The sequence below is a fragment of the Phodopus roborovskii genome, unplaced genomic scaffold, assembly GCF_943737965.1.
Source record: "Phodopus roborovskii unplaced genomic scaffold, PHOROB, whole genome shotgun sequence".
Taxonomy (NCBI): domain Eukaryota; kingdom Metazoa; phylum Chordata; class Mammalia; order Rodentia; family Cricetidae; genus Phodopus; species Phodopus roborovskii.
This window is the reverse complement of record NW_026126540.1, coordinates 29,379,116-29,393,463: the sequence shown is the minus strand read 5'-3', so window position 1 is coordinate 29,393,463 and position 14,348 is coordinate 29,379,116.

Genomic DNA, 14,348 nt, shown 5'->3' with positions numbered 1-14,348 from the left:
ATGCGCCAAGCCCTTAGCTCCGCTGGCAAGCTTGCCTGGGAAGCCAGGGCTGTTGGGCCTAGTTGGTTTTCCCCAGGCGCATCCCTGTCCTAACGCTCCAGTTCCGTTTTTTTTCCCCCTCCGCCTGAGGTGGGTGAATTCAGCTCGAGCTTAAGAATGCAGGGAAAAGTGCACGTGAACAATAGAGAAGAGTATGTCCCAAACGTGTCCTGAACTCGCGGGATGGAGAGGGGGTGGATTTAGAGTCAGAAAAGGAGAAGGAATAAGAAATAGAAGTAGAAGACAACTTACTGTGTAGTTTGTCTACAGGAGACCGGAAGAGATGGGATGTTTTGTAGCAACCCCCCACTCCCACCCCAACCCCGCCTCACTGGTGAGTGCCCCCAGTTTCTGCTGGGTCTCTCCAAGGAGCTGGAGGCCCGCCACAGTACCAGAATAGCGGCCCAGACTCTTCATCCGCACCCTTCTTCTCGCCCCAGCTGCTGCCTTGTCAGAGAAGCTCTGACCCAACCCAGAAAGTCTCTGAGTTCATTTCGCCGCTTTTGCTGCATGTCAGGAATTCACATGATGGTGTTGCCATGCACAGCGAGCACTTGCTCAGGTGGCGGGAAGTCCAGGACTCTTCTGAGAAAGGTAAATGATGGGTAACGACTGCCGCATGAATTACAGATGAGAGGCGGTAAACGACAGTTAGGAAAAATGTCCCCAGCTCAGAGGACAGAGGGTCTTCACATCCACAGACAATCCCAGAGTGAGGACTGGCGCATTTTCAGAGGACCCACTGTGAGGTGGGAAGTGCAGTTAGGCGGCCCTTTGACAGTCCAGATGTGTTGTCTGTGGCCAGAAGTCATGGCTCTGGGCTGAGCGAGCATGAGGGCTCCCTCCTCCTCCACGCTGGAATAGTAACTGGCTTGGTTTTGGGTGGGCAACCACAGCTTTTGTGAACTCTTAAGTTCAGTAGCCTGGTCATGACTAGAGAATGCTGTTTCCCTTTGCTCCTCCTCCACCTCTGGTTTTTGCTTGTGTTTCATTTTTGGTTTTGAGGCAGGGTTTCTCTGTAGCTGGAACTTGCTCTATAGATCAGGCTGGTCTCGAACTCACAGAACTGCCTGTCTCTATTTTCCCAGTGCTGGGATTAAAGGTATGTGCTCTGCTCTATCTCTGGCTCTTACAGTCTCTCTTCTTGGATGGCCTCAGAGCCTTGTGGGGGGTGGCAGTGTAAGAGACATGCCAGATGTGAACACTCCAGATAATTTGTAGCCTCTGCATCAACAGTGAGGGTTTTTTTTTTTTTTTTTTTTTTTTTTAATACTAGTAATTTCTAAATGCAGTCAGGTACATGGGCATCCTTGGATAACATAACTTGAGCTAGGCCTGAGGCCAAGTTATCAGCATAGTGCTCTGTGGAACTGTGTGGGAAAAGCAGATAGAGACCAGTTCAGAGACTCCAGGAAACCTAGGATGTGTGATCAGGCTAACAGAAGAGGTTTGTGGTAGTCAGAGGAGTAGGTTTGGATTTGAGGAAGAGCAGGCTAAAGTGGAGCTGAGCAGAGTTTCACAAGCACTGGAATTAGCCCAGAAAAGTCATGGTAACAGTGCAAACTGGTTCAGGAAACCAGATACCAGGATGTAGACATACAAACTGGAGATTAGGTAGGCAAGCTGATATGACTAGCCCACATCTTCAAGAAGCTGGACATGGCAGAGGAGAAATGGAAAGGAAGCTGGTAGGGGCTTCATGGTAGAAAGGGGAGTTGATAGAGGAGAGGTTCCTGACCATTTCCAGATGCTGTGGGAAGCCGTGCAGAGCACCAGTCAGCCTTTAAAGGGGTGCCCCAGCAGCTCCCCCTCAGGACCACCCAACAGGAAGCTGGGGACTGCTGAGGGAGGTTGAGAAGTGAGAGAGCCAGGCCAGGGCTTCAGCATGCTCTACAAGCTCAGCCACTGAGAGTGAGGAGGTGGCAGAGGGAACCCCAGAAATAGGAAGGCTGTGAAAGTCCTGCTGAATACCCCAATGGATATGGAGCAGCTAACAAACACCTACATTATCTCCCAGCCACTGGTCCTCACACTCTCTCCCCACACAGGGCTGTTAGGTGTCAGCTGTCTCGGTCTTGAATAATAAATTATGCATTTTAAGACACTATGTCTGCTTTCTCTTTTAGTGACAGGGTCTTGCTATTAACTATGCTCAAATTGCAGTGAGGCCTCAGATCTGTGAGCCCTCCGGGGATTACAAACATATGCTGTCATATCTGACAAAATATTGGAACTTTGAGAAATGGGGCCTAATTGGAGGAAGTTGTGCCACCAAGGGTGTGCCCTTCAAGGGGACACTGGGACACTGGCCTCTTCCTCTTTTTGCTTCCTGGCCATGAGGTAACAAGTTTCCTCTGTCTGTGATGTTCTATCTTAGCTTTGGCCTCAACAGTAAGGGGCCAAAAGACCAGGACCCAAAACTCCCAAAGCCATAAGTCACAATAAACCCTTTCCTTTATGAGTTGATAATCTCAGGCATTTCCCCACAACATAAAGGGGGCAGAAAGAAGTTTGGAGAGACAATGCTATGCTCATGGTCTCAATGGTATAACAGCTTTACAGATACACCCATATCTCAAACAAATGAATGCACATATATTACAGACATGGGTCTGTAAGGAGTAAGGTTTTTCTGCCCGCCGCTGGTCTGGTCCCGCTGCCACACCTGCCCCAAAAGAGGAAGTAGGAAGGAGGAGTCAACATGGAGAGACTGGGGAGACCAGACGCCTGCCCACTCCCTGGTAAGGTGAAACCATGTGGAAATACATAGATTAACACAAATGGGTTAATACTTAACACAGAGCTAGCAGAAGGAACAACAGAATTATATCTAATACAGAGTCTCTGTGTGTTATTTGGGGCTGGTGCGGTGGCGCTACAAGACCAGCAGTGGGTGGAAAAACATACTCCTTATATATGGCGCCCATGTGGCTAATAAGAACTTCCACTTAAAATTTAACAAAAGCTTAAGAAAGGGTTTTACACACAAAAGAACAGAGACATGCAAGGTTTCTTGGTGGCAGCATTTTTCTCAGTTGGACTCTGCTTTGCAAGAGACAAGCAGATATTTGCGTGGCCCTTTTAAGAAGTTTCCTGACTCAGCATAAGCAAAAACCACATGGCTTTTAAGAAACTCTGCTAACAATTCATTGGTGTGTATCAGAGCTGGCAATGGCAGTGACCACGTCTCCAAGCTGGCAACATGCTGCTTGCTGCCACATAGACCAAGGTGGTGACCACAGCTCTCACTGGAGGTAAAATAGCCGCCGGTGGCGGCCAGAAACAACAATGACTTTCATTTTAGCAATGTTGTTGTTTACCAGATAAGAGACTTGTGGCTACAAGAAGATAAAGATTTACAGTAAAGACAGATTCACATTAAGAAAACCTCTAAAGGTTTACAGTGTGTTCCAAAATATATGTAGGCTTGGGAGAGAAAAAGATAAAATGGTTTAAAAAATAATAAAAAGGCAGAGAACAGCTGGGTGTGGTGGCACACGACTTTAATTCCAGCACCTGAGAGACAAAAACAAGCAGATCCTGTGATTTCAAAGTAAACCTGGTATGCAGAGTGAATTCCAGGACAGATAAAAGTTACACAGAGAAACCCTGTCTCAAAAAAAAAAAAAAAAAAAAAAAATAGAAGTAAAAGAAACAGAGTAATAAAAAAAGCCACGTAAAGATGAAAAGCACAGAAAAATTATGGATGCTATATAATATTCTGTTGTCTTTAAATTGTTTGACTGCTGAGGAAATAACAACCGTTAAAACAAATGCTGCTGGATCGATCCAATTTATATATTTTAGAAATGTTTTGACTCCAAAATTTAAGTTCAAGGACAAGTTACTGAGGAAAAGGATTTCTATTTTTGATTCCACAGAAAATGAAAAGCTGTGGATTCCTTCCAGACTAATGTGGTTTGATCTAGCCAGACCCCCTGAAACAGAGTTCCTGGTGATCCAACATTCAAAACAGATGAACAAGGCAGCTTTGCAGACTACAGCCAGGATTTCTTCATTTTCTTAGGATCCCCATGACAGTGCCCCCTATCAGCAGGAAGCAGTTTGGAAAGAATGACGCCCAAATTCCCAAATATTATTTATAAATGTTTGCTTTCATTTAAATGGGGTGGGTTATAAACTGTTAATGACCACAACCAATCTCTTTTTAAAGGTAAAAAGAGGATTATGGTATAGATATCAATACTTTATTTTGGAATGGATTTTCATTTATTGATAGAAATTTAAAGTCAATTTTGTGATATGCAGATTTCTTCTCTTGGGTATTGTGTAGAAATGTATAATTCAGTACATATTATAATATTTGGAGGTAAATAGGCATTCTTCAAACCTTTCAAAGACCTACAGAATATGGCATTTAAAATGGTTTAGGGTTTTTCTTGACAGTGAGATATGCATGCTCCTGGCAACACCACCTGCATCAGAAAGGAAGATGGACATTGAAAAAACGAGTTATGAAGTTTACTTCCAATATGACAAGACTAGCCATTTGGACAAGATATTGCTCTTGTCTGGACTGTTTGACTTTATGCTGTATAAACTGGACATGCAGGATCCACAGAAAAGTGACTGCTGATTTAAAATGGACATTGCTACAGAATTCCTGCTTCATGGAAGAGTCTGCCAGACAGTCTGCAGGACACAGAGAAAAATGACTGACAAACTGCCAATATAAGAAGACAGTTTAAAGTTTCCTACATTGCTGAAGAGTTTGCTAGACACACTATGGCCTATGGGCTGAAGATGAAAGATTACAGAAGAACTTCAGGTGACTGACAAGGCGAGATGTCTCTGTCATTTCTAGAGTTTATATACTATCCTTCTGTGGTCTTTGAAGGAGTTGAAGACAGATAGTTATGGTTTTAGTTTTCCTTAGTTAAGCTTAAAGACAAGTTACATATAGGACTTTAGACTCACAAATATAGGCTAGATGATAGAATAGTTTCTTTTAATCTTGTTAAATGTTAATGGACTAAACATTAACTGTGATTCTTATTGGATAACTGTTGTGTTATATATTTTGTTTTGTTAAGGTTAAAACCCTTCTTTTTATTTAGACAGAAAAGAGGAGATGATGGGAGATGTCATTCTGTAAATATGTTTCTCATACTGGTTAATGAATAAAGCACTGTTGGCCAATAGGAAAGGAAGATAGGAGGGACTAGGAGACAAGGAGGAGAGAGGAAGTAGGAAGGAGTCAACATGGAGAGACCGGGGAGACCAGACGCCTGCTCCACTCTCCGGTAAGGTGGAGATGCATAAATTAACACAAATGGGTTAATATTTAAGACAGAGCTAGCCAATAAGAAACAAGGATCGGGCCAACAGAATTATATCTAATACATAGTCTCTGTGTGTTATTTGGGGCTGGCGCGGTGGCGGTACAAGATCAGCGTTGGGCAGAAAAACCTTACTCCTTACATGGGTCAATATGTAGACATATATTACATAGATGCAGATCATATCTCAATAAAGTGCCCATCATTTATTTTTAAACTTGTAATATCTAGTACAATGTAAATGTTATATAAACATAGTATTGGGGAATTATGACAAAAATGCACCAGTTCACTTCAGTTTAGATGCCATCCCCAACCCCAACTCCCTATACTGTTTCTCCACTGTACATTTCTGTTCCTAGTAACTCTCCCTTCCCTTTTCATATCTCAGGTATGCTAGTGCCTTCTTTAACCCTTCTCCTGAAGCCCCATCCATAGAGTGACTTAAATCTGCAAAATAGTACATGTTGTTTATATTATTGCAAAATTTGCTTTTCCCGATGAATAACACATATCACAAATAATTTTCTACATTTATTTTTGATGCCCCCGGCAGGTGTATAGTACTCTGCAGCAGGCACTGGTCACCGGCTTGACCATTCCATTTCCCTCATGGGTAGTAGCCACAGGTGTTCTGTTCAAAAAATTCATATTTACCTTGTTTTAAAGTCTTCCTAAATATGCTAGTAGATATGAATTAATATGTAGGTCTTTACAACAATTCATATACATATGTTTACACATGAACACACAAACACATCTTTTCCCCCTTTTATGTATTTTTATTGTGTTAGATCCTAGAACTTAAATTAGTGAAAATTAAAGAAAATGAAATGTTCCCGTCGATTAATGTTATTGACTCACCCTTCAAAACCTCATGTTCTTTCCAAACTAAGAGCTATACTGTGCCTTTGGATTGTGTTAGAATTAAGAACATCTAACCAGCAGCATGTGCCAGTAGTTGTCATATGAGAGAGCACAGGTACCTGAGAGCCATCTTTCACACTGTATATTATGTAAGATTTTTACTAGAGAAAGATGGTAGCCCAATATGCAATTTACATTCTTAGACTGTTAGTGAGGTTGACTATATTTAGTAGCTGAAAGCAAATTTTCTTTTAATTGAGAAAAATAGCAACGCTTCAGGGGGTTGGGGGATGGCTCAATGGGTAAGCTGGGAAGACTACAAGAGCCTGAGTTTGAATTCACACCATCCATGTAGAAAGCTGGGCAAGACTCTGCGCAGTCCTGTAACCCCGAATTGAGGGGTAGGGGACAGGCAGATTCCAAGACTTTGCAGGCCAGCCAGCCAATCGGAAATGGTTAGTTTCCCCTTTGGCAAAAGACCTTGCCTCAAAGCAATAAAGTGGCAAGGAAAGAAAGATGCCTGATATCTTGCTCTGACCTCTGCATGTAGGCACACACATATATGGCACACGCAAACACACACACACACACACACACACACACACACACACACATACACAGTACACTTACACATATACTACACATACCCCCAAACAACCACATATCCCACACACAACACACAGACACATATCACACACAAGCATACACACACACACACACACACACATACACACACACACACCACATACAAAACCACACACATGATTAAAAACAAAACAGTAGAGGGCCTCTGCTAAAGAAAGAGGACTCAGGTGGAGAGTGCCAGGTTCCGACTATCAGTGCAGAAACATTCCAAGTATAAGCCGAGCATTTGTCCTCTTCCACCAGCCATTGGCTAGAGGTGAATTTGGGCCCAATTGGGGCGGCCTCTCCCCTACAACCTCCCCCCCTGGAACACCCTGGGTTGGCCCCGATCCCCCTGCTCCTGTGTTCTGTCCCCATCGAGAGCACCCTTGGAGCTATGATACACGCCCACACATCCCCACCACGAGCCTGCCCCCCTACCCTGTGCCCTACCCTGCCCACTGTCCCCCTGCTCTGGTTGAGCACTAAGACAGAGGGTGGAGCCAACAGTCCACACAACTTCGGGGGACTTCTCGGAGGGACTCTGAACACTGGAGACATGCCTATCCACGCAGGACCACCCGCAATTTCCACCTGCTTGGTCTCCGACTCCCACCGCTGGTCCTCTGCTGGAGTCCCGGCCCCACCCAGAGATCTGCCTATCTCTGCGGGACCACTCTGAGTTCCTACCAGCATCTTCTATTGGATCCTCATCGCTGACCCCATCCCTGGGCCCCTGTCTGTGGAGAGACCTCCTAGAGAGCTTGGACCACCCAGAGCTACAGATATTGAACCTCTGACCCACATAAGCCCACCGGGGAAGTACCATAGAGAGAAGGAGAGACCCTACCAACACCTACTGGAAGAAGCTATGGAAGACGGCAATACAAGAAAATACCTAACAACAGAAAGACAAGCATGACACCACCAGAATCGAGGGAATCTACACCAACTAGAATGGAACACAACAAAGCAGAGGAAGCAGAAGGGAACGACTTTAAAATTACCATCATAAAAATGATAGAGGCCCTCAAAGAAGATATGAGAAAATCCCTTATAGAAATGGAAGAAAAAACAAACAAAAAAGTGAAAGAAATGAACAAATTTCTTAAGGAAAGTAAAGAAAGTACAGAAAGCCAAGAGAAAACAATTAAGCAAGTGAAAGAAACAGTTCAAGATTTGAAAACTGAAATAGAGAAAATAAAGGCAACAAAAACCGAAGGAATGTTGGAAATAGAAAAACTGGACAAAAAATCGGGAACTACAGATGCAAGCATAACCAACAGAATTCAAGAGATGGAAGAGAGAATCTCAGGTGCAGAAGATAAACTAGAAGAAATAGATTCATCGACCAAAGAAAATGATAAATCCAACAAATCCTTAACACAAAACATCTAGGAAATGTGGGACACTGTAAAAAGGCCAAACCTAAGAATAATAGGCATAAAGGAAGGTGAGGAAGCCCAGCTCAAAGGTGTCAAAAACATATTCAACAAAATCATCGAGGAAAACTTTCCCAATCTGAAGAAGGACATGCCCGTGAAAGTACAAGAAGCATACCGAACCCCAAATAGGCTGGACCAAAGAAAAGAGACCCTTGACATATAATAATCAAAACACCTAGCATACAGAATAAAGAAAGAATATTAAGAGCAGCGAAGGAAAAAAGACAGGTAACATATAAAGGCAGACCTATCAAAATTACACCTGACTTCTTCATGGAAACCCTCAAGGCCAGAAGGTCCTGGATAGATGTTCTAAAAGTATTAAGAGAACACAGATGCCAGCCCAGGCTACTATATCCAGCAAAACTCTCAATCACTATAGATGGAGAAAACAAGATGTTTAATGACAAAACCAGATTTTCCCAATATGTAGCTACAAATCCAGCCCTACAGAAAGTATTGGAAGGAAAACTCCAACCCAGGGAAGGTAACTACGCCCACAAAATAGTTGGCAACAGATAATCTAACTATACCAGAAACCAAGGGTAAAGCAGAACAAATATATTCACAATACTACTGCCAACAACAAACCTAAAACAAACAAGCATCAACAATCAGTGGTCCTTACTCACCCTCAACATTAATGGTCTTAACTCACCTATGAAAAGACACAGGCTAACAATGGATACGAAGACAGAATCCATCCTTCTGCTGCATACAAAAAACATATCTATGCTTCAAAGATAGACATTACCTCAGGGTAAAGAGTTTGGAAAAGATCTTCCAATCAAATTGAACCAAGAAGCAAGCAAGCATGGCTATCTTAATATCTAACAAGTTAGACTTCAAACCAAAATTAATCGAAAGAGATGAAGACGGTCATTTCGTATTCATCGCAGGAGAAATCCATCAACACAAAGTCTCAATTCTGAACATCTATGCCCCAAATACAAAGGCACCCACATTTGTAAAAGAAACACTACAAAACTCAAAGCTCATATAAAATCTCACATACTTATAGTGGGAGACTTCAATACACCACTCTCAACACTAGACAGGACCACCAATCAGAAACTCAACAAAGAAACAAAAACTAACAAGTTATGTCTCAACTGGATTTAACATATCTATAGAACATTCCATCCAACACACAAAATAATATACCTTCTTCTCTGCTCCACATGGAACCTTCTCTAAAATCAACCACATACTAGGTGGCATAACAAATCTCAACAGATACAAGAGAATAGGAATAGTCCCCTGTATCTTATTAGACCACCAAGCTTTAAAATTGGAATTCAACAACAACACAAATAGCAGAAAACCTGCAAACTCATGGAAACTGAACAATGTGCATTTGTACCACACATGGGTCAAAGAAGAAAAAAAGAATGAAATTAAGGACTTTCTAATATTCAACGAGAATGAGGATACAACATACCCAAACTTATGGGACACCTTGAAAGCAGTGCTACGAGGGAAGTTCACTGCATTAAGTGCCCATATGAAGAAAACAGAGGATAGTCACATAAGAGAATTAACAGCACAACTGAAAGCCTTAGAACAGAGAGAAGCAAACTCACCCCATAGGAGTAGACGCCAGGATAAAATCAACTTGAGGTCTGAAATCAACAAAATAGAAACCAGGAAAACATTACAAAAAATCAATGCAACAAAGAGTTGGTTTTTTGAGAAAATCAATAAGATAGACAAACTAAAGAAAAAACAGAGAGAGAACATGCAAATTAACAAAATCATAAACGAAAAGGGGAACATAACAACGGACGCAGAGGAAATCCAGACAATTTTCAGGTCATACTTTGAAAACCTGTATTCCACAAAAATTGAAAATTCAAAGAAAATTAACAAATTTCTGGATAACTATCACCAAAATTAAATCAAGAACAGACAAACAACTTAAAACAGACCTATAACCCACAATGAAATAGAAGCAGTCATCGAAAGCCTTCCAACCAAAAAAAGCCCAGGGCCAGATGGATTCAGTGCAGAATTCTACCAGACATTCAAGGAAGAACTAATACCAATACTCCTCAAACTGTTCCACAAAATAGAAACAGAAGGTTCATTGCCAAACTCTTTTTATGAGACCACAATAACCTTGGTACCCAAGCCTCACAAAGACACAAATAAAGAAAACTACAGACCAATATCCCTGATGAACATCGATGCAAAAATACTCAATAAAATACTGGCAAACCGAATTCAAGAATACATCAGAGAAATCATCCACCATGACCAAGTAGGCTTCATCCCTGGATTGCAGGGATGGATTAACATATGAAAATCTATCAACGTGATCCACCATATAAACAAACTGAAAAAGAAAAACCTAGATGCTGAAAAAGCCTTCGACAAAATTCAACACTCTTTCATGATAAAGGTCTTGGAGATACCAGGGATAACAGGAACATACCTAAACATAAGAGCAATATAGAGCAAACCGACTGCCAACACCAAACTGAATGGAGAGAAACTTAAGCCAATTCCTCTAAAATCAGGAATAAGACAAGGCTGCCCTCTCTCTCCTTATCTCTTCAATATCGTACTAAAAGTTCTACCTAATGCTATAAGACAACAAAAGGAGCTAAAAGGGATCCAAATTGGAAAGGAAGAAGTCAAACTGTCTCTATTTGCAGATGATATGATAGTTTATATAAGCAACCTAATAAACTCTACCAGGGAACTCCTATAGCTGATAAACACCTTCAGCAAACTAGCAGGATACAAGATAAACTCAAAAATAATCAGTAGCCCTACTTTTTTCAGACGACAAAGAGACAGAGAAAGAAATCAGAGAAACATCACCCTTTACAATAGCCACAAGCAACATAAAATATCTTGGGGTAACGCTTACCAAACAAGTAAAAGACCTATATAATAAGAACTTTGTGGCTCTAAAGAAAGAAATTAAAGAAGATACCAGAAAATGGAAAGATCTCCCATGCTGTTGGATAAGTAGGATAAACATAGTAAAAATGGCAACCTTGCCAAAAGCAATCTACAGATTCAATGCAATCCCCATTAAAATCCCACCACAATTCTTCAATGACCTTGAAAGGATAATAATCAACTTTATATGGAAAAACAAAAGACCCAGGATATCCAAAACAACCCTATACAATAAAAGAACTTCAGGAGGCATCACCATTCCTGACTTTAAGTTCTACTATAGAGCTATAGTTCTGAAAGCAGCCTGATATTGGCATAAAAATAGACAGGTAGACCAATGGAATCGAATTCAAAATCCTGATAATAACCCACACACCTATGAACACCTGATTTTCGACAAAACAGCTAATCCCCCTCTTAGGCATATACCCAAATGATCCACATCCATGCAACAAAGACATCTGTTCAACTATATTCATAGCAGCACTATTTGTAATAGCAAGAACCTGGAATCAACCTAGATGCCCCTCAATTGAAGAATGGATAATGAAGATGTGGCACATCTACACAATGGAATACAGAATACTACTCTGCAGAAAAAAAATGGTATCGAAATTCACAGGCAAATGGATGGCAATTGAAGAAACCATCCTGAATGAGGTAACTCAGTCACAAAAAGAGGAACATAGTATGTACTCACTCATATATGGATTTTAGACCTAGAGGAAAGGATCACCAGCCTATAATTCACACCATCAGAGGAACTAGGATACAAGGTGTATTCTAAGAGATTCATATAAAGTCCCTCACAGAAGGGGGAAGGGACAAGTTCCCCCATAGCACAGGGGAAGTGGGGGGGGGCAGTAAATGGAGAGAGAAGTAGGAGAAAGCGAGGGGGAGGAGAGGAAAACATGTGCGAATAGGAAGATAGAGTCCTGGTAGGAATAGAAGATGAGAGAGAGAGAGAGAGAGAGAGAGAGAGAGAGAGAGAGAGAGAGAGAACATAAAATAGGGAGTCAATATTGGTTTGAAGAGAAAATTGAACCCAAAGAAAGGTCTAGAGACCTACAAGATTGCCGCCAACTAACAATTTGAGCTTCTGTGGAAAGGCTACCATAAATGCCCTTCCCGGATAGTGAGATCAACAACTAACTTATCCATGGAGCCCTCATCTAATACCTGTTGGAAACAGAAGCAAACACCCATACATAAACACTGAGTAGAACTAGAACCCAGATGCAGATGGAGAGGACAAGACCAAGCTTCAGAAACACATAGAGACAGCTTACCTGAACGAGGAGCTAATGGGCCCCCAGACTGATAGCTGGGAAGGAGCATGGGACTGACTCAGGCCCCCCTGAATATGGGTCTCAGCCAGAAAGACTGAGCAGTCTAAGGGACCTCAGACAGTGGAACCAGGATTTATCCCTGGTGCACAAAAGGACCTTGCGAACACATCCCCCATTGAGGGATAACTGCCTTAATCTAGAGACAGGAGAGAAGCCCTAGTCCCTACTTCAAATGACCTGTCAGATCTATATGACCCCAACTGGATGGCATTGCCCTACATATGGAATAGGGGTGGGCAGAATGGAGGGGAGGGTGGTTAGGGTGCATGTGAGAGGGCAGAGAGGGTAAAAGTGAGGGAGGGAGGGAGAGGGAACTGGGATCGACATATAAAATAATAAATTAAAAAATAAAACAAAAACAAAAACCAACACTCTGAGAGTCTGGCCCTTGGGAATCCACTTGAAACACTGCAGGAGGGAGTCTGTTTATGGAGGTACTAGAACCAAGAAAGGAAATGCCTTACTCCTGAAATTCTCCCCAGCTCAGTCTACTGATAAGCTTAGCAGAGTGCCAGCGAAAAATTAATAAGTCTTTTCAACCTCTCTCTCTCTCTCTCTTTCTCTCTCTCTCTCTCTCTCTCTCTCTCTCTCTCTCTCTCTCTCTCTGTGTGTGTGTGTGTATTCCTGTGCACATGTGCCTCTTGTGCAAAAGCCAGAAGCTCGCACTGAGTGTCGGGCTCTGCATGGACCCTCAAGGCACCTTGAACAAGCCTGAAGCTGTTGGCCAGAACTCCCCAAAGCTGTTATTGGTACTCCTCCCGTTTTGATTACACACATCTCGTGGGGAGGAGCTAAACCTAAAAACCCTGTTATTTTCCACTGTGCTGTATTTAAGCCCATTCCATCTCCTCAATAAACGGCATTCAGCGTTCGGCATTCCAACATTGCCATTGAATGAATGACTCGCTGTCTTGTCTCTTTATTTCAATCTCTAGGCTTTTGCCTGATTTGTGGAACAGATGGTAGCATGGGCGCTACAATTGGGTGTCATCTCTCCCTCCACTACTTTGAAGCTGGGTCTCTCCCTGCGCCCTGGGCTCCTGTCTCCGTCCTTTCAGACCTGGAGTTACAGGCATCTGCTGGCATGTAGGTGCTGGGATCCAGATCTGAGCCTCAAGTGCCCTTGCCCACTGAGCCATCTCTTCAGCCACCCCTCCCCACTTTTGGAACAGGGTCCTGTTACATAGCCCAGAGTAGTCTCAAACTCATGATTCTTTACCCTCAATGGTCTCGAATCAGATTAACAGACAGCTCAAAATTTTTGCTCCTTCACAAACCAATCTTCCTACTCCACATAGAGTCCTGCATTCCACAGCTATAGCTTCACGTTTGCTTGTATTCACTTTCTGCAGTGGAGACAAATCTCAACAGTTGGGACGGGGTTTGATGATTATCTCTATGTAAATGTATATAATCAAATGGTCTCAAAGTAACATTCATTCTTTTCATTTTTCTGGGCACAGGTACCACTGCAAGAGCATGTTGAGTACAAGATATGGGGGACAGCTAGCACCTGTGCTTAATGTCACTTTCAGAGCTATACTCTCATCACCAAGCATGGTATTTGCTTTAGATTGTAGTGGATACCTTATTAGTTTTGTGACGCTCCCTGGGTATGTAATTTTATTAGCACACTCTTGACTTTACTGCAGAGATTGTGGGTTTTCTTGATGTGGCATCTATTGATACACTTAAAGCATTTATTTTCATTTTATGTTAATGGGGGTTTTACTTACAGGCATGTCTGTGCACTGTGTGCTTGCGCATGCGCACGTATTCCCAGAGTATTCCCAGAGGCTGGAAGAGGGCAATGG